Genomic DNA, 20,829 nt, shown 5'->3' with positions numbered 1-20,829 from the left:
AACGCTTTCTCTTTCTGATTTAAGCACACGTGCAGCACAAGTCGGAGTAAAAAGACATCAATGCCTGGCCCCACATGGCCACAGTCACTCAGGCTGAATCTTCCAGTATCTGTTACTCTGCTGGTTGCATCTCTGAGTAAATTTTCCACTTTTCTCCAGAGGACATTATAGTAACCTATGTTTTTTAAAAACTATATGTCCTAAAAATGATAATGCCAAGATATCATGGGCATTTTGCAAGATTTTTCCATATTCTAAATTTAAGTACGATGATTATATTTTCCAAATCAAAACTGATGGTCTGAAAAGACACAAGGTTGCTACTGATGAAAACAATACAAACTATTTAAAATTGTAATTGTCCCAAAAAAGTAAAATCAGCATGATTTGGGTAATTATACTTTACATAAATTAATTCTTTAACAGGGATCAGAGGGAAGTGGATGTGGCTCAAGTGGTAGAGCTTCCACCTACCATATGGAGGACCCAGGTTCGATCCCTGGGGCCTCCTGGTGAAAAAGAACAAGAGAAAGCGTGCCTGCACGACGGGCCAGTGCCCGAGCCAGTGCCGGTATGGTGAGCCAGTGCCCGCGCAAGTGCGTCGCACAGCAAGATGATGACACAACAAAAGAGAGTCAAGGGGAGAGTCAAGCTGAAGCGCAGCAGAGACCAGGAACAGAGGTGGTGCAATTGGCAGGGAACCTCTCTCCCCATCAGAGGTCCCCAGGACTGAAACCTGGTGAATCCTAGAGGAGAGAAAACGAGAAGAGAAGACAACAGACAGTGGAAACAGCAGGGCGGGAGGAGGGGAAGGGGGCAAAATAAATAAGTAAATAAATAAATCTTTTTTTAAAAAGTGAAAAAAGACAAGCACACAATGAACAGACACAGTGAGTGCAAACAACGAGGGGGTGAGGAAAAATAAGTAAAATAAATCTTTAAAAAAAAACAGGGATCAGAATTACTGAAAAACTTTTCCTACAATTTAAGACAGAGATCCCTACTCCAACTTCCAATCTCCAACCTCCACCTGGTTCCCTATAGTTAGCTTGGTCTTTATTCTTATCTGAGAATAATTTGTTAAAAACAAACATCTCAAAGTGAACACAAAGCATCATGCTAAACTTGACCCAAACAGCAAATGTTCTAGTAAGTACAGAGGATTGAAACAAAACTAAAAATTTAGCTAGCCACACTGAGTTGACAAAATCTTTACCTTCAAATCCATAACTCTAAAACAGATAACAAGGTATACCAGAAGACAGAAGAGCAATATGTAAAAACTGCTGCTCAAATGATACCAGGAAGGAGAAAAGTTAGCTGAAAAACTTTTGTTATGTCATCCAAGGACAAAGGAAGGCGAGGGACACTTGAACAGGGCCACAACCTAGGGGAAGCTCCTTTTCACAGTACCTGCCAGCAGGGTGTCAGGCCTTGAGCTCATTAGCCCTACTTTATGCATGAACGGTGCAGTTAAGTGGCTTGTCTGAGAAGTGCCAAAGATACAGTGAGGCTCCCTAACGCCAAAGATTCCACTGAGTCAGGAAGAGTGACAGGCTGAGGGTCACAAAACCAGTAAATGAGGTACCTGTAAAGTACCCCAAATACACCAGCCTCCAATGACGCTGTTTGTATGCTCCCAATATGTTGCCTCCAAACAAAAATCAACTTATAATTTAGTGATGGCTATGAAACAAATGTGCAAAAATGTTAAATAATCATGTGATTTTAATTTTAAAAAGTAGAAATAATTCTATATTACAGAAAGTCTTAAAATAGTGGAAAAGAAAAATATTAGCCACAATCATAACAATCCAATTATCATTTTTATATACCCTTTTTTTTCATATTTATAAAAGCTGTAATTTTAGTAAACATACCATTCTATGTCCTGCTTTTAAAACTCATTATGATTGTGTTTTCTTGGTCTGTTCCTAACACTTGATTTTTGCTGGTGCTGAGTAAACATAGCCATCATCATTTGTTTAGCCACGCCCTCCCTGGGGACCACCGAGGGCTGCCTCTAGTCCCATCACGAACATGGCTGCAATCATCACTTCAGTGCGTACGGCTTTTTCCATTCTGGACTATTTCTTTAGAGGATTCTCAGAAGTGGCAGTAAGTAGGTCAGAAAATGTGGACATTTTATGGCTTTTGAAATACGCTGCCAAAATGCTTTCCAAAAGAAGGCTGTACCTATTTACAATGTCACCAGTACCCCAGATGAGTTACACTGCTTATGCCCGCAGTACTATTATGGTCGAAACCTTCCAGAATTTATACCAAAAGGCAGCTTTAACTTTAGGAGTAGCTATCTAGAAGTAATTAAACCGCCCTAACTGGGAAAATCACTACTTAATAAACAGACCTCCTGCCCTCTTAGAATTGAGGACTAGATGAATAATGCCATGTCTGACACACAGTGTGTGCTCACTGCTACCTGCTGAAGTTATTAGAATTACCGGGCTGAAGAGGTCCCCTAAGCCTGAGGGGAGCGGATATTTACAGCATTTTTAGAGGAGGTTATATTCTCTGCTGGCATTCACTAATGTCTGAAACGCTTGTGCATCCCACCAAACTGGTAAAGTGAACGACCAATTTTACAAATATTGTTGATTGCTAATTTGCCCTCTGGGAAGATGGATCCAATTGACAATGTCAACACTTCTGAGTGCGACAGTGAAGATTCTAGTCAACCACAAGGTTTTATAACTCCTATTTTTTTCTTGCTTAATCACATAGCAAAGCTTTTATGTTAATTTTATTTCTACTCTGCTATGTGACAATTTACTATCTACATTTCCTTGTGCACATGCTGATCTCTTTTTCCCACTCATTGAGTGTAATCTGGTTTTGGAACATATATATTTAACACATATAAACATTGTTTATATTTTTTGGACAAACTTTTAGTACATATCTTTCTCATTCATCACTTTTAGGAAAAAATTTAAAAACTTTCATTATGGACACTTTTAAACATCTAATGACCTTTCATGTAATCACTACTCGGCTTTAACAAATATCCAAGCTCTGTCTATCCTGCTGCTCATTCCTCCTGCGTGTCGGGCTTCATTCCTTCTGATGCTCATAGACTTCTGCAGAATATCTATGTACGGTAATAAATTCATTTCTGAAAATACTGTTTCTTACACACAGTTGGGACAAAAACAAGTTATTTTCCTAAATGTCCTAGTAAAATTCATTAAAGGTGATTCCTCTCACCTTTGTTTATTCTGGTTTTAACACCTCAAAGTTATATAATAGCCTGGATATGTCTGTATTTTGTTCCATTAGTCTTTTTGTCTTGTTTTTCCATTTTAATTCAAAGCTATAGAGTTTATGACATGGTATTTTCAAATATGTTAGTGACTAGCCTTCAATTCTAAAAAATCAATTTCTACACGGAGATAGTGGAGTCCAAACTTAACCTATATATTAATTGAGGGAATGCTGACATCTTTACTATATAAAAACATTTATTTGAGCCAGGAGCAATACACTGCTCTCTATTCTATTAATTTTATTTTTGTCTTCCTCTACAGTTTGAAATGTTTTATTCCTTTAGTTAATAACCAAATATTCAATTATCCTTAAGATAAATGTTTAGTTTTTCTTTTCAATTTCTATTTAATATCTGCTCTCGATTTTCTTATTTTATCTATTATATTGTGCTAAATTCTGCAATTGGGTGTGTAGCTGATTAAGATATGCATTCAGGCTATATGAACAGCCTTCTAAGTGATGGTCTGCATGCATTTCACAAACTTAGATACACTGTTTTTATTTTATCCATTTCTAAACATAATTTCTATTACAATTTCTCTGTGCCACAAATCACTCAAAAAAGCATGCACATGTGAGTGTGGTTTAATTTCTAAACATGGAAATTACATAACACATAATGGTTATTCATTTCTAATTTATTGTAATCAGGGAACAAAGTCTGCACATTAATTTTTTGGAATTTGTGAAAGCTTTGCTTTATGTCCTTGTACACAGTACAAAGACAATTTTTACAAATGGTTCAGTAGGTATGAACATTTAAAAAATACATTGTAATTGTTGTGTGAAGGGGAGATTAAGTTTATTACCTTATTATAAATCTCTTACGTTGTTATATTCTTTCTTACCTCAACCCAACTAAAGAAGTACATGAACATGTCCCACTATGATGATAAACAGGTCTATTTATCTTTGTAATTCTGTCAAATTTTGCCTCCTAAAGTTTGAGGCTATAATGCTAGGCACATAAAGTAAGAATTATTAAATTTCAGAAGCAAGCTGTTTATCATTATGCAAACCTCTGTCTTAAAATTTATTTTCTAGATAATAGCACAACTATGCCAATTTTTCTTTGTGAGAATTGTCTCATATCTTCCTATTTTAACTGAAATTAATATAAATATATACATAATTAAAACCAAAATGGTTTGTAGGAAACCTTTCTCTTCTAGCTGTTTCCTTTAGTTACTTCTCTATTTCTAAACAATAAGGTTATACAGTTATTTCTTGATTTTTAAGTATTAGTTATTATTTATTGATGTTTTTCTACTATGGAAACTGTCCACGAGTTGAAGAAGCTGTGCTGTTTTGTAATCAAGATATGTACTAAAAGATTCCTTATCGCATTTGAAGCACTGCACTTAAAGGCAACTGTCACATTCTTTGGACCAGATAAAAGGAATTGCAAAGGAAGGATAGGCTAGTTGGACAGATTAATGCACTGTTCAGTAGCACCATTAAAGCACTGTGTCATGGCTTAGTTCTCAGTGTTGTGTTTCTCTCTTACGGCTATGAAAAGAAAAGAATGATGTCTTACTATCACATTTTATAATGCACTACATGTTACCCTACTTTTTACAGTGAATGATTATTAACCAATGTCTTTGTTCACCAATCTTTCCTATACACCTTCCTTCTGGGTTCAAATTCTTCTCCCCTGAAATACATGAGTTAGGATACCTCCTACAGAGATGGTGCTTGGGGTAAGCTCTTGGTCATTACACTCCTCAGCAGCGATGGTGGTGGAACTGTCAGGTAGAATACTGAAGAATGCCACTGTCTTCTGTTGTCTGGTGCTGCTGATGAGAAATCTGCTGCCAGGCTCACTAGTGCGCCGTGAGAGGCGGCACTGAACATCCCTGCTCCTGTCGCTCTCATCTCTCACAAAGGTGGCACAGGGTGGCTTTCCTACCACTCTCTCTCTCTTTGGCTTACACTTCTATCACATGAGGACTTGTGTTTTTCACAGCTGTAAAAAAAACACCTGTTAGCCATCATCATTCTAAATATTGCCTTTCCCTCATTCTTTCCAGTTGCTGTTTCTGGAACGCCTGTGAAATGTATACTGTACTGTTTCATTTTATGCCCTGTGGCCCAATATCCCTTTCACATATCCATGTTTTATGTTGTTGTTTTTGTGCATACTCCAATCTGGTACTTTCATCAGAACTCTCTTACAGCTCACTGCTTCTTTCCTTAGCGGTATTTAAATGTGCTAGCTAATCATCTACTGAAATTTTCTTTTCATTGCCTGTGTTTTTCCTCTCTAAAAGTTCTCTCTTTTTAATAACATCTTGTACTATTTGCAGGTTTGATCCCTTTATAGTCTTTAATTTTCTTGGCGCCTGCAGCTTCTGTGTATTGTGTCTACAGATACTAACTCATGGTGGATTCTGTTACTGTTGTTTATAATTCTTGATGGTGAGTCGCATTTTTCCTGGGGCAGGTCCGAAGAAATATCATCATCTTGAGGCCATTTTTCATGTGATTTTTCAACTTGATTGTCTGTATTATATAGGAGATCATACAGATCAAACTTTCAACTTTCTCAAAGCACTGTCCCAAGTACCTTGTAGAAATGAGCTTCCTTACAGAGCCTGTGAGCAAGCAAATGAAACTTTTCTAGTGTTACTCTCACTGATGTTCTTTCACTATACATTGTGGTTACTAATTTTCAAATATGCTTTTTTGAATATTAAATCTACTACTAAGAAAACTAAATCACATTACGATCCTTAGGTTTTAGCAAATTTACTATCCTTTTAAAAGCTGCTTTGAAAACAAAATGACCTCTGACCAACTTAACCTCTCAGAAACCTTCAAAAGCAGTATGAGGGAAGCGGATGTGGCTCAAGCAACTGGGACCCGCCGACCACATGGGAAGCCCTGGGTTTGGTTCCTGGGGCCTCCTGGTGACGGCAGGCTGGCCCACGCCACCGTGGAGAGCTGACGGTCTCGGAGAGCTAAGAGCAGACAGCAGGAGCAAACAACAAGGGGGGAGGGGAGTAAGTAAAGTAAAATAAATAAATCTTTTTTAAAAAAGCAGTTGAATTACTGTGAACTTCATTAGAAGAAACAACTATTTGGTAAATTAGTAAATTTGGTCATTTGGCCATATAGTAGATTGAGTTTTAGTGAATTGGTTTTGGGTGATAGGTCTGCCTTTTGCAAGAAGACATGAAGTAGAACATTATATACTTTCTCCTTTTCCCTGTACTTGTTTAAAAGAATTTAACAGTTATTATGACATGAGGTTTATGAGATGGCATGCACTCTGTAAGAACATTATATTTAACTCTTGAATCCTCACAAGAATCTGTGAGGTAAGGTACTATTATTCTCATACAGATACAGAAAAGGAAGTACAGAGATGATGAAACTTGCACAAGATCCCAAAGCTCTTAGTGCTGTGCCAGGACTTGAACTCTGACAATAAGCTCCAGAGTCAGAACACTTACCTACCACAGCACATGATACTTGCCAAAGACCTAAAAAATGGAGATAGGGTGAACTGTACAAGGCCTTACTATGAATTGATAAGAATGCTGATTGAATTTATAATCTTGTTTGAACAAAGAGACTCAGTTGACTAATGCAAGAGAAAGCAAAATCCCAAGTAGATTAAATTACTTAAATTGCTTTGTAATCCATCATAAGGTTTTTCCTTCCATCCAAATGCAGTGGTAAGGTTTTCTCACTGTAAACTAGTTTTACTGCTGAAATTGCCTTTCAATATTTGTAATCTAAGATAACCTCTAGATTGAGTTCATGTCAAAAGCTCTTCAATCCTGTTTGGAAGAATTATATAGAGTTATTAAGTAAATTTTTTTAATAGGCAGTAGTGTTAATGAAATAAGTATTAAATGAATCACCTATTTTTCCTTCTTCCTTTCCTTTCTCTATTTGCCCACCTTTCCCTCTCTCTCTATACATATACGCACATATACATACAAACATACATATACTATATATACATATACATACATACTGTGAAGATCTATGAGCAAAGAGAAAAGGGGTTCAGTTTGCTTTTTCTCTCCAGCAGCATAATAGAGAAGTGTGTTTGGTTGTTTCCGATTCAAACACACTTTTTAAAATATACTTTTAGCAAATTGGTTTTGCTTCCTGATACAACATTAGAAAATCTATTAGTATAATTCACACAAATGAATATAGGGGAAAACGAAGCTCAATAGCTTCAGAAAAATGTATTTGAAAAAAATTCAAGGCAAAAACTCTTACCAAGGTAGAATGGAGGGATCTTTCTTTAATCTGACAAAGAGTTTCTAAACAAATCCTACATCAGAGTAAATGGTGAAACACGAGAAAGTGTTCTTTTAAAATCAAGAACAAGGGAAGCGGATGTAGCTCAATGGACAGAGCATCCGCCTACCACATGGGATGTCCAGGGTTCAAACCCAGGGCCTCCTTGACCCGTGTGGAGCTGGCCCATGCGCAGTGCTGATGCGCACAAGGAGTGCTGTGCCACGCAGGGGTGTCCCTTGTGTAGGGGAGCCCCATGCACAATGAGTGCACCCCGTAAGGAGAGCCGCCCAGCACAAAAAAAGTGCAGCCTGCCCAGGAATGGCACTGCACCCACGGAGAGCTGACGCAGCAAGATGACGCAATAAAAGGAGACACAGATTCCCAGTACTGCTAACAAGAATGTAAGCGGACACAGAAGAACACACAGAGAATGGGGGAGGCGGGGGAAGAGAAGAGAAATTAAAAGGAAAAAAATCTTTAAAATCAAGAACAAAACAAAGATGGCTAAATCTTTAAAATCAAGAACAAAACAAAGATGTCTATGATGACTGCTCAAACTCAGCACTATACTAGAGAGTCTACATAATGCAATAAGACAAATACAAGATAAAATGATTACAAATTGAGAAATAAAACTCATTTAGGTATGATAAGATCAAAAGATATTCTAAAGACAAATTACTGCAATAATAAGAGTTAACTACAGTTGCCGGATATAAAAATCAATATGCTAAAATGAACTGAGTTCCAATATACCAGCAATGAACAGTCAGAAAAGTAATAAAGTCTTGAAATTATGATATTATTTGGCAAAAAGTTAAATGTATCAAGGGATAAAAGTAAGAAAAGACATGTAAAGCCTTTACGAAGATACTGTTATCTCTACTTGAACATACGTTCATTGGAAGGTAAGATAAAATGTTGCAAAAAATAGCAATTCTCTTCAAACATAATTTTTATGCACTTAAGAAACGGATCCTAAATATCACATGGAAGAGTCAAAGGCTAAGATTAGCTACAAAAATACTGAAAAACAATAACCTAAGACAATTTACATTTTCTGATATGGCATACTATGATGTAATTAACAGTGTGATGGTTGCATTGGGTAGCTAATGGACCAACAGAATAGGAATAACCAGTTCAGAAAAGGGTCATGTGTATATCTAGGAGATTAACATACGACAAAGACTAAATTACAAAGGATGGATTAGTCAGTTATCGCGCTGGGAAATTCTGCAACCTGTTTGGAAAAATATGACTTCATATGATACATGATACACGAAAATTAATTCCAGGGAATTAAAACACTTAAGATATTTAGATAAAAAACGTTAAAACTTTTAATGAAAAATAATACAAAAAGAGGACAATAACTTATTACTCCAGTGGAGAATTCGTTCAGCAAAAGACAAAGAACATACAACATAAAGAGGAAGATTAACAAAGTTGACTGCTGTGCTTTAAAATGAAAACCTTCAAGAGAAACTTTAAACAGTGAAAACCCAAGACACAGATTGGGAGACTGCATTTCCAATGCATGTTAGAAGAAACAGAATTGGTAACCAATTCAGCATAAAGAATACATACAAATCAACAACCAAAAGATTTAAAAAAAAACAACAAAAACAACCCAACAGAAATGAGGAAACAAGAATAGCCAATAGTCATAGGAAAAGCAGCTCAGTATCACTGGGATCAGAGAAAAGCAGAATAAGACAATAATGAGCAAACCTTAGATTGCCTAAAATTAAATAAACTGATACACTAAGTATTGGAGAGAATGGAGTAAAAATGGAGTGTAAATTGAAACAATCACTCTGGAGAACAGTTCAGCACTGCTTAATGATGCTGAGCTACAGGTACCGTAACATACACTAAACTCATAAAAACATCCATAGGTGCGATAAACACCCACTTTGGTAGAGTAGTTGTGGCTTCTGGAGAGGGAGGAAGAGCAAAGGCTGATGATGTATGAACTTGTACCTTAAAAAAAATAAAATCTAAGCGACCACAGTGTATAATTCTTTGTGTTATTAAACTGTTTGCTAGATATATTTGTTATTTTTCAAAGAACTATGCTTAGTACTGATAATGGCCTATAATTTTATTTTGATATTGTAGTTGTCTTGATGCAAAATGAACAACTTAAAACTATTGACATGGCAATGGGAACAGAAATAAAATGAGAATGCTACCAATAAGAAGGATGAATCAATAAGACATGGCCCTGGGGAAGGGAAAGAGAGAAAGACAACACCTAGACTTTTAGAGTAAATTACTGAAATTATGCTGGTGTCTTTAATAAACTCTTTGATACTTTCTTGCCTTATGAAGTTCTGACAAAACACTTTACTTCTCTAACAAAATTCAGCTAAACTTTAAAATTTTATGAGAATTTTTCAAATGATATTGATAATTACCAGAAATGTTATATTAACATGATAGCTATATTTATAAAATATACATATTCATAAAATTACACATCAGTGCTGACACTTGAAAGCAAATTCTAAAAATAAAAGTAGACCCTAGCTTAGACAGGAATAGGAATTAGAAATTTCATTGAATAAATTATGTTCATTAGCAATAAGAATTATTGACAAATATTTCATGCCCACTATTTCATTTGAACTTTCCATATACATACTGAATAATGTATATATTATTAACACCAAATCAATTGTAAAGGCAGGTTATGTATTGCCCAAGGTAACAGCCTATTAACAGACCAAATTTCCATCTGAACCACAAATTCTAAATACTTTCTTAAGTCATTCCACGAATATACTAGGAATAAGAAACTATGAGAGTATATTATACTAACAGCAACAGATTAAACTTGGATAGGAAAAAAAATCCTAGAATCTCAGAGATGAAAGTGACTATAGGCTTTCCTAGTCCCCTGTTCTAAGGCCTCAGTTCTGTCTTTCTGCATACTGCTATCTAACCCTTCCTGACCGCGGTCCCGGGCAAAGAGCCTGTTTAGACAAGAGGAGGAGGATTCGGTTAGACTACCGACACAGTCACTCCCCCATCCCTGGGAAGTCGCAGACTAGCAATATTTTCAACATGTGGCACTTCCTAATGATAAAATCCAGACATTTTTTAAAATGTAGTTTTTCTTTGATAATCTTGCTTATGCTGGACTCTTAGCTTCCATAAACACCCACAAAAATCACAAAATACTAGGATCAATAGGGCCTTTGAAATCAAAATGGATCACACAGCTAAAAGAGGATAACTTCTAAAATGACACTGCTGAATAAAAATACAATGTATTCCACAAACATAATTTAAAATTTTCTAGCAGCAATATTTACAAAGCAAAAAGTAAAATTAAAATTAATTTTAATAATATTTTATTCAACCCAATATATCTAAAATATTATTTTAACATGTAATCAATATAAAAATATTGAGACACTGTCATCATGCTTTTTAAAATGCATTCTTCAAAATCTGGAATGAACTTTTTATTTACAGCACATTTCAATTCAGATGGTAAATTTTCATTGGAAATACTTGATCAAGATTTCATAAAATTTAAAGTTGAAAAAGTAGATTCACCTATTGAATTTTTTCCAAACATATCTAAAATTTTCTCAATAACTGAATAGAGTATCAGTTTTAAAATTTTAATTAAAGTTAAAGATAATCTAAAATTAGTTCCTTTGTCATATGACTTTACATATTAAGTTCCTAATAGCTACATGTGGGTACTGGGTACAGTATTGGATTGGGTAGCTCTAGAAACTTTGGGACTTGGATTAGAAAAGACTTCTTAGATTAGATACAAAAACAAGAACCAAGAAAGGAAAAACAATAAACAAGACTTGATTAAAATTTGAAACTTTTCTTCTTCTTTAAAGGTATTCTTGGGAAGTGGATGTGGCTCAAGCAATTGGGCTCCTGCCTACATGGGAGGTCTGTGGTTTGGTTCCTGGTGCCTCCTAAAGAAGAGGGTAAGCTGGTATGACAGGCAGATGTGACAAGATGATGCAACAAAATGACACAACAAGAGACACAAGAAGAAAGACACAATGAGAGACATAACAAAGCAGGGAGCAGAGGTTCCTGGTGCCTCCTAAAGAGGATGAGCAGGATGGCGAGCTGGCACAACGGGCAGGTGCGGTGAGCTGACGCGACAAGAGACACAAGAGGAAAAACATAACGAGAGACACAACAGAGCAGGGAATGGAGGTGGCTTAGGTGATGAGGTGCCTCACTCCCACATGGGAGGTCCCGAGTTCAGGTCCCAGTGCCTCCTAAAGAAACAAAAGAAAGAAGACAGACAGACACAGCAAATGCAAACAATGGGGGGTGGGGAGAGATAAATAAATCTTAAAAAAAATAAGGTATTCTTAAGAAACTCAAGATAACTTACAGACTAGAAGAAGATATTTGCAAAACATGTATCTGATAAAGAACTTGAATATAGAACATAAAAAAGAACATTTACAATTCAATAAGATCACAAACAACACAATAATAACGGTAAAAATATCTAAATAGGCACTCACTGAAAAGGACTTACAGATGGCAAATGAAAAATGCTCAACATCATTAGTCATTAGGGAAAAAAGTACAATAAGATACCATTACACTTTTATTAGAAGAGCTAAAATTTGGAAAGACTAACAAGTGTGGGCAAAACAGAGCAACCGGAAATTTCATACACTGCTAGAGGGAATGCAAAAGTGTTTATCCACTCTAGGAAACAGTTTGGCAGCTTAAGTTAAACACACATTTACCACATAAACCAGCAAGCCCCCACTTAAGTTTTTACTCAAGAGAAATCAAAATATGTATCTCTACAAAAACCTGTATGTGGATGTTTATAGCAATTTTGTGTTCTTCAAAGATAGGAAACACCACCAATGTCCATCAACTGGTGAATGGATAAACCGATTGTGGTTACCTCTGTACAAGAGAATGCTTCTTAGCAACACAAAAGAATGAACTAACAAGGATGAATCTCAAAAGCACTATGCTAAGTGAAAGAAGCCAGACACAACAGGCGACCTAATGAATGACTCCGTCTGTATGCACTCTAGAAAAGGCACAGCTATAGGGACAGGAATCAGCTCAGTGTGACCAAAGGGTGGGGGAGGGGGAGTGGACTGATTACAGATGGGTACAGGGGAATTTAGGGGGCAAATGAAATCACTCTATATCTTGATTGTGGTAGTAGTTATACAACTGCATTCATTCGTCAAAAAATGAATTGTAAATTACACTTTAATAAAACTGACTTTAAAAAAGAGGGAGAGAACGTTGAAGGCTTCTGGAATTTATCCTTCCTCTTATCCTGCATATCTGCTCTACAATATCTCTGATAATCATCTAGTTTTCGAGCATTTTCCATGAAAGGAGTATAACATTTAATTGGTTGAATTATTTCATACAGATAGAGACCTACAATTTGTAGGGTAGTAAGAAGAACACACAAATCAGACACACAAGATGGTTCTAACTCCGTTATTCACTTTGTCCTTTGGCCAGCTCTGAGTCACGTGCTCCTACATAGCTGCAAGGAGGATGGGAAATCGAACAATCAGTGCTTTCGTTTCCTATAATGGTGACTGTGTCAGTTTGAAGTTATTTTATGAACTGCCAGAAGGAAAAATGATGTTTTTGAGCTAATCCATTCCTATGGGTGTGAGGCACTCGACTGGGCCGCCTCAGTGCAGTGTGCCTGAGGCTGGGTCTCCGTCCTCCTGGTGGGCCTGGTATAAATGGGGCACAGGAAAAGGGAGCTCTGCCACATTCGATCCCGCAGGGTGAGAGAGCTGAGGATCCAGGAGAGCCACGTGCTGAGGAAAGCAGCGCAGCCGAGGCGGGAGGAGGAGCGTGGAGAGACGAGCACTATGCCTGGTGCCGCAGCTGCGCTCGGGGAGACAGCTGCGCTCTGGGAGACGTGACGCTCAGGGAGGCAGGGGCCGGCGGCCACCTTCGCCACGTGGCAGGCACCAGGATCAACAGGAGTTGACTCGGGGCGGAAGCAGCTCTGACGGTGCTTTGATTTGGACATTTCATGGCCTCAGAACTGTAAGTTTTTACCCCTAACAAATTTCCCATTAGAAAAGCAAACCCATTTCTTGGAAGTTTGCATTAGCAGCCCTGTGGCAAATTAAGACAGTGAGCAAAATCAATAAGGTGAAAAATTCCCAATATAAGAAGGGGATTCAGATGCTAAACCACCAAAGACCAAAAATTTACAAAAGTCCACAGACGGGGTAATGCCACTTCTGTGTAAGTTTCTTTTTAAGGATTAAGTAAAATAAAGTATACAAAGCACCTACAAAGATACTGGAACACAGCTGCCACAAAACAATAATAACAATGGATACTATTATTTTATTGACAAAAATGAAAAAGGATTATTAATCTCTAGTTTCTCTCTTTCACAATGAGCCTGAACCTGTTCCTGTTGAATGCCACTAGTCACTGCCCTGTTCTTTGGAGAAAACAGAATAAATCTATTCTCTTGATAGCCTTTCAAAAATCTCAAAAGACAGCTATCATGTTCCTCTCATTAATCATTTTGTTTTAGGTCAAATTTTTCCAGCACTTGATCCATTCCTCATATGACAGTGATTTCCAGACATCCTACCACGCAGAAATATAATAAATCTGAGCAGAAATATTGGCGTCATGCAGATTAGAGAGAACAATAGTGTGTATTACAGGTTTGGTTCCCTGGGAAATAGACTTAAAATTTTGATATTTGGTGAAGGTATAACTGGTCTTTAAGACCCCTCCCTGTATCCACCAGACATCAGAGGCCTAGCGTTGTCCAAGGTAGCTCCCTTCAGCTGGCCAAGGACAATTCCTGGAGAGGGCTTCAGCTATACTCACTGCAGCTGGGAAAACGAGCGTATTAGTTTTCAAGAGGAATCTGGGCTCTGTCCGTGGCATCAGACATCTCATTCTGACCTACCCAAAATTTAAGCACTTGGAGGAATTTGGAGACCTGAGTTTTAGTTCTAATTTTGCTTCTAAGTTGGTATTAACTTGAATGAATCGCTAAAATCTTTTGAGCTTAAAATGTTGTAGCAGTTTGATATTGATGACTTCCAAAAAGAAATACTGGATTATGCTTGTAAACTGGTCTTTTCCTCTGGGTGTATTAAAGTACATTGGCTTTAGAGGTTTCACTTTTACTTGGTTAAATAATGATTAAGTCTTTGACTGGGCCACATTAGTAGGACGTTGCATCCTCACCCCCTCGGTGCGTGGGGCCTTAGAGAAACCACACCACAGAGAAGGGGGTTGGAATTTTGGTATTGGAGCACGGGAAGTAAGCACACAGGAGAACAGAGGGACAGAGACAAGTCCTTAGACACAGCAGAAGCCCTGGGGAGAGAGAGCCGGTCACCTGACACTCTGCAGCTGGCCTCGTAGAGAAAGCATGCAGCTGAGCCGGGAGAGAAACGAGCCCCGGGAGAGGAGCCCAGGAAGCCTGAGCCCTGGCAGGCGTCGGCAGCCGTCGTGCTCCATCACGTGGCAACACAGACTTTGGTGAGGGAAGTAACTTGAGCTTTATGGCCTGGTAATTGTAAGCTGCTACACTAAATAAATACCCTTTTTAAAAGCCAGCAGAATTCTGGTATTTTGCACCAGCACTCCTTTGGCTGACAATACAAATATCTTCACCTGACAAATAAGGAGACTTAACTAGATTATTTCTAAGCTAAAATGTTGTTTCTCATTTTTCCATTGTTTCACTAAGTCATCCAAAACTTTCAGTCTTTTATATAATCTGTCAACAAGATATGTCTCTACCACTATGTTCTAATACAGTTGACTCTTTGAACTTAATATAAGAATTATAAGCTCAAAGGGATTCTAAGATCATCTAGGCCAAATCTCTTTTAAAAATGAGGAACCTAGTTCTTCCAGGGCTTGTGAGCTTTCATCTGTCCTATTATGACTGAGGAATATAAGCATTCATTCCCATCAGTAACTGCGGCTCATTAGGAGGCACTAGACACCCTCACCATCACGTAAGGTTCTTGGTGGCAGGGAAAGGGGAAGGTACACTCTGGCCTTCTACCATGCCATCCTGAGTTACTGACTTCGCTGCGCCAAATGGGCCTACTTCAGAACTCCCAGCCCTTCTAAGAAGTTTGGGCCAGGCTCTCCAACACTCAACAGGATTCGATAAATATATTTCAATTGTATATGGAAATTTTTCATTTTCTCCCACTTTCTACCTTGGATTCTATCTTGCAGGAGAACTCTTAAACATGCCGATCGTACTGTCAAACTGATCACACAGCTAGATAAAGTAGAGGGATACTTTCCCACTTGGGCAGAAAATGCATGGCACGCATGGTGAGCACAAAAAGCCACTGTCTGGTTGGAAAGTTGTTAGATGACACACAGCTGAGTGGGTGACACTTTTTTTGTGTGATGAGAAAAGAATTTTTCATTTTTTGGAAAAAGGAGTAATTACCATAGAGGTTTCTGCTGGCAACAAACTTTTAAAGGAGGTGGAAAGGAAAAAGATAGTATTTGGAAGAAAGGAAATAAGGACTACAAGAAGATAAAAAAAAGGGTAGTAATGAATTAAAGTAGTACTCTTAACTTTCATAAAAACTAGTAAGACTTCTATGCTCCAGAACAAAAGCTCTACTACCACGAAAAGAAATCTCACTAAAGTTCATATGTGACTGACCTATACACTGTATTTTGGTCTAGTGTTTGTGATTAGTTTTCAGGTTTTCAATGAACATTATTAATACAACACATCCTATAAGAGAAGAAGCAGTAAGAGTGATAAAAGTGCAAGCAAAAAACTAACATGATTACAATGGAAGTGAAGGTAAAGATACATTTTAAAATGAGAAAGTGGAACAGAAATGTTAAACATAACTAATGGATTAATAATTTGACAGAAGAGACAATTTAAGGACAATGAAATTTATAGGAATTGCTGAAGTTTTACAGCATTGACAGTGAGCAAAAGAAGAAAAATGGGCGGCAGACTTGGCCCAGTGGTTAGGGCATCCGTGTACCACATGGGAGGTCTGCGGTTCAAACCCTGGGCCTCCTTGACCTGTGTGCAGCTGGCCCATGCGCAGTGCTGATACGCGCAAGGAGTGCCCTGCCACGCAGGGGTGTCCCCCGCGTAGGGGAGCCCCACACGCAAGGAGTGCGCCCCGAAAGGAGAGATGCCCAGCGTGAAGGAAAGCACAGCCTGCCCAGGAATGGTGCCGCCCACACGGAGAGCTGACACAACAAGATGATGCAACAAAGAGAAACAGATTCTCATGCCGCTGACAACAACAGAAACGAACAAAGAAGACACAGCAGATAGATACAGAGAACAGACAAATGGGGGGGAGAGGGGAGGGGAGAGAAATAAACAAATAAATAAATGTTTAAAAAAAAAAGAAAAATGGTTAACAAAATGGTTAGTGACTAGAGGATTGGCATCAACCAATAAGAGAACCCTATAGTCTATTGTTATTATTATTATTTTTTAAAGATTTATTTATTTATTTAACCCCCCCCCCCCAGTTGTCTGTTCTCTGTGTCTTTTTGCTGCGTCTTGTTTCTTGTTTCTTTGTCTGCTTCTGTCTTCAGCAGCATGGGAAGTGTGGGCGGCACCATTCCTGGGCAGGCTGCATTTTCTTTCGCGCTGGGCGGCTCTCCTTACAGGGCGCACTCCTTGCGCGTTGGGCTCCCCTACGCGGGGACACACTGCGTGGCGCGGCACTCCTTGCGCGCATCAGCACTGCGCATGGGCCAGCTCCACACGGGTCAAGGAGGCCCGGGGTTTGAACCGCGGACCTCCCATGTGGTAAATGGATGCCCTAACCACTGGGCCAAGTCCGTTTCCCAGTATATAGTCTATTATTAATTCAAGAGCAAGCTAGGAGTTTATACTATCCACGTTAAGAATGATTAAGAATGGGTTTTTTGTTTTTTGTTTTTGCCACAGGTAAATCTATTGGTTCAAGGTTCAGACCAATCTGGACATTAAAGACAACAATGAAGCAGAGAGCACAAAGACCATGATTACTAAGGAGTTTCCTGTGACATTTGGGGAGATAATCAGGAAAGGGTGTTACCAACCTCAACAAACTTTCAATATAGACAAAAGTTCTCTATTTAGGGAAAAGACACTCAATATAATGCCTATCAGCAAGGAGGAGAGTATGAAGATATAAGCCAGAAATACTTTATTTAGGAAAAGAGCACCTGTGCTTAGGTCATAAATCTGAAAAAAGATGCCGCCCAGCTAAGAGTGGAGAAGAGGCCGAGAGCTGTGCCAGAACCTCTTGGGTCAGGCCCCACAATGCAGCTCATTTATTTCACGGGCTGGGAGTTGGCATCACATATATTTATATACAAGCATTCTGAAGACACATTACATGCTAAATAACTGCGGATCACGCAGTATATTTTAAGATTCACCTCCCCTCACCCCTTCACAAACATGAGTGATGAAAAAAATGTAACTTACAGGCAAAAAGTATGTTAGTTTTACTTCCTTGAACAGCATCTGTCCAGTTTTACCTTGAGAGAGCTCAAGTTCCCCCAGTGGTGGTGTCCATAAATTAAGTATCTTGGACCTTTAGCTAGCTTTCAATTAAGGGGAAAAGTTTCTAATGCAGCTAACTTTTATTGAGCATTTAATTTGTGCCCAATTCTTCACATTCATGTAGGCGCAAAAAACAAGTCTCTGTGAGGCTGGTTAGTTTAGGAAAAGGGAAGATGAGCCTAAAACCTGGCAGGAAAACATGGCCGTGAAGCACATGACTATGGAACCCCACCTGGAAATCCCCTAAGGGAAAGACCACCACCAAGACGGCTGCCGGAAGGACCCCACAAGATTTCAGCCAGGAGAACCCCGTTGGAACGAGATCTCATTCAGGGTCAAGGGAAAGCCAAGGACATCCTCCAGGGGCCTCACCTGTGGCCCCTGGGGAACCGATGGTGGGGCAACCAACGCGGCTAGCAAACAGGCCAAAGAGCCCTGACCTGGGCCCCACTCGCGCAACTCCTCACGCAACTCGCCAGTGCGCCCGTGGTCCCCGCCAAGGCATGGATGGTGAACTTTCTTGTTTTCCTGTTTCTCAATAAATTCTTTTCTCCCTTGCATACCCTACTGCATGCCCTTAAATTCTTTAATGCGACATAAGCCGAGAACCTAGAGGCTAGAAACCAGAGCCATCCGGTAACATATGGGCAATGGTCTGAAGTTTAGAAAAACGTCTTATTAGTCGCACCAGTAACAAGTCAGGGAGAGAAATTTCATTTGCTTTACATCTGATTCCTTGGGAGACAACCAAAGCAGCAGCTTCTTTACTAGTATTGATCTGATAGAAATGGCAGCAGGGAGAGTCACCCTTGAGGATCTAGTTTGATTTTTGACTTTCAGTCTGCTTTGGTCCAGGAGAAAATACTTTCTGGGGGATCTTTGTTATGAAATGTGGGCAAAGAATAAAATTTTATGGGAATAGTTGATACAGTCTTGGAGTAGGAAAGGATTTTCAAAGCATGATCTTATAGCCATGATCCTAGGAGAAAATACCAGTATGATTACCTATACTAAAAACTTTTGTGTGGCAAAATCTACTATGAAGAAGACAGATGACACATCGGGAAAAACATGAGACAAAGAATTGAAATCTTTAATATATAAAGATATTTTAAAAATAAAGAATAAAAAGACTCCAACAGAAAGAAGGGCAAAAAATACAAATGGGTAATTTGAAAGAACATGCAGGGCCAAAAAACACTTGCAAAGTTATTCAGCCCTCCAGAAGTAATGAAAACGAAAGTTTAAACTATTCTGAGATAAAATGCTTTGTCCATACATTGGCAAAAATTAAGAAACTAATCATGAGGGTGTGAGGAAACGGAAATTCTCATTTATTCTTGGTGGGTGAAAATAAAATAGCTTTGGAAGAACATATTATTTCAAAATCTAAAATATCTTTGATCTAGTAATTCCACTTAAGGAATTTATAGTAAGCAAATACGCAGATGGGTACAGAAAATGTAAGTATAAATTATGTTCTCGTCAGCATTGTATGGGACAGTAGGGAATGAAAACCAAAATGTTCAACAGTAGAATAAATCCATGCAATGTAATACTATAAAAATATTAAAAATGAAAAGGCTTGTGACAGAGACAGCTGTCTCTTATTATCTATATTTTGCTTTCCCCTTTTATAACAGATCTGTAAATCTTTGCTGGAATTATTGCCAAGCTTGCAATAGACATGACCATGTAACTAAATTGTGGCCAAGAAGATATAAATCAAAGTAGTGTGTGTAACTGAGAAAGTATCAAGGGAGGGGACACACCTTTCTTCGCCCCTTCCTCCTTCCTGCTGGGTAGAATAGGATATGATGGCTTAAGCTGGTAAAGTCATATCGGATCTTGAAGAGGAAGCCACATGTATCTGGTAGAGCAATAAGTTAGCAGGGAAGCCTGGTCTGTAAGATCATGGACCCGCGTGGCAAAGCAGTCCAAGACTATTTATCTCTACACTTTTAGGTAAAAGAGAAATAAACTTCTATCCTGTTTAAGACCCTGTGAAATAGAGCACTGTTCATGCTTTCTGTCACTCCAAGCTGAATTTAATAATCCTGATTTAGAGCTTTATAGTGACTGACACAGAAAGATGTCATTGCACACACACAACATAGTACATTACATACCAAAATGTTAAACAGTGGTTATTCTAGGTGGTAAAATTACAGGTGATTTTTCTTTTCTATACCTTTTAATTACGTTCTGAAAAAATTTTTTTTACAATGAGTATGTATTGATTCTATCATAAAGCTATTTTTATTTGTGAAAAGTATTCTGAAAATTTAAGTGAATTAAAGAAATAAGTTATCTTTTATTTAGTCCCTCTGAAGAATTCCAATAGTTTTAGTCAGATTGATTACCTTTTATGAGAAACCATGCTGCTTTTGTCTGACAGTATTCCACTGAATTTCAGTAGCTTAACCAACACACAAATAGATTTTATCAGGCTGAATTTTTCAGTGTCACTTCAAGAACCCTATAGATATATATATATATACCCCATACATTATATATATATATATATTATATATATATATATACGGTAAGTCCAAGCAGTCTGCCAGTACTCTACCAAGCTGCTATTTGTAAATGGGTGACATATTTTAGCCAACAATTCAACGATTTTGTCCTTCAAAATATCAAGGTCAGCATTATGTTAAGTTAAAGAGGACAGATACAAATGAAGTTTTAGAATAAGCAAATGTAATATATGGTGGTAG

The 20,829-nt window shown here is 38.1% G+C and overlaps 1 protein-coding gene across 1 annotated transcript in view; it reads right to left on the bottom strand.

Moving 5' to 3' along the window:
• The window catches only part of INTS9 (integrator complex subunit 9), a 118,582-nt gene that overhangs the window by 86,676 nt on the left and 11,077 nt on the right, over positions 1 to 20,829 (bottom strand). The window lies entirely within an intron of this gene.

This window comes from Dasypus novemcinctus, chromosome 25 (genome assembly GCF_030445035.2).
Source record: "Dasypus novemcinctus isolate mDasNov1 chromosome 25, mDasNov1.1.hap2, whole genome shotgun sequence".
Taxonomy (NCBI): Eukaryota; Metazoa; Chordata; class Mammalia; order Cingulata; family Dasypodidae; genus Dasypus; species Dasypus novemcinctus.
This window is presented reverse-complemented; position numbering and strand designations above follow the sequence as displayed.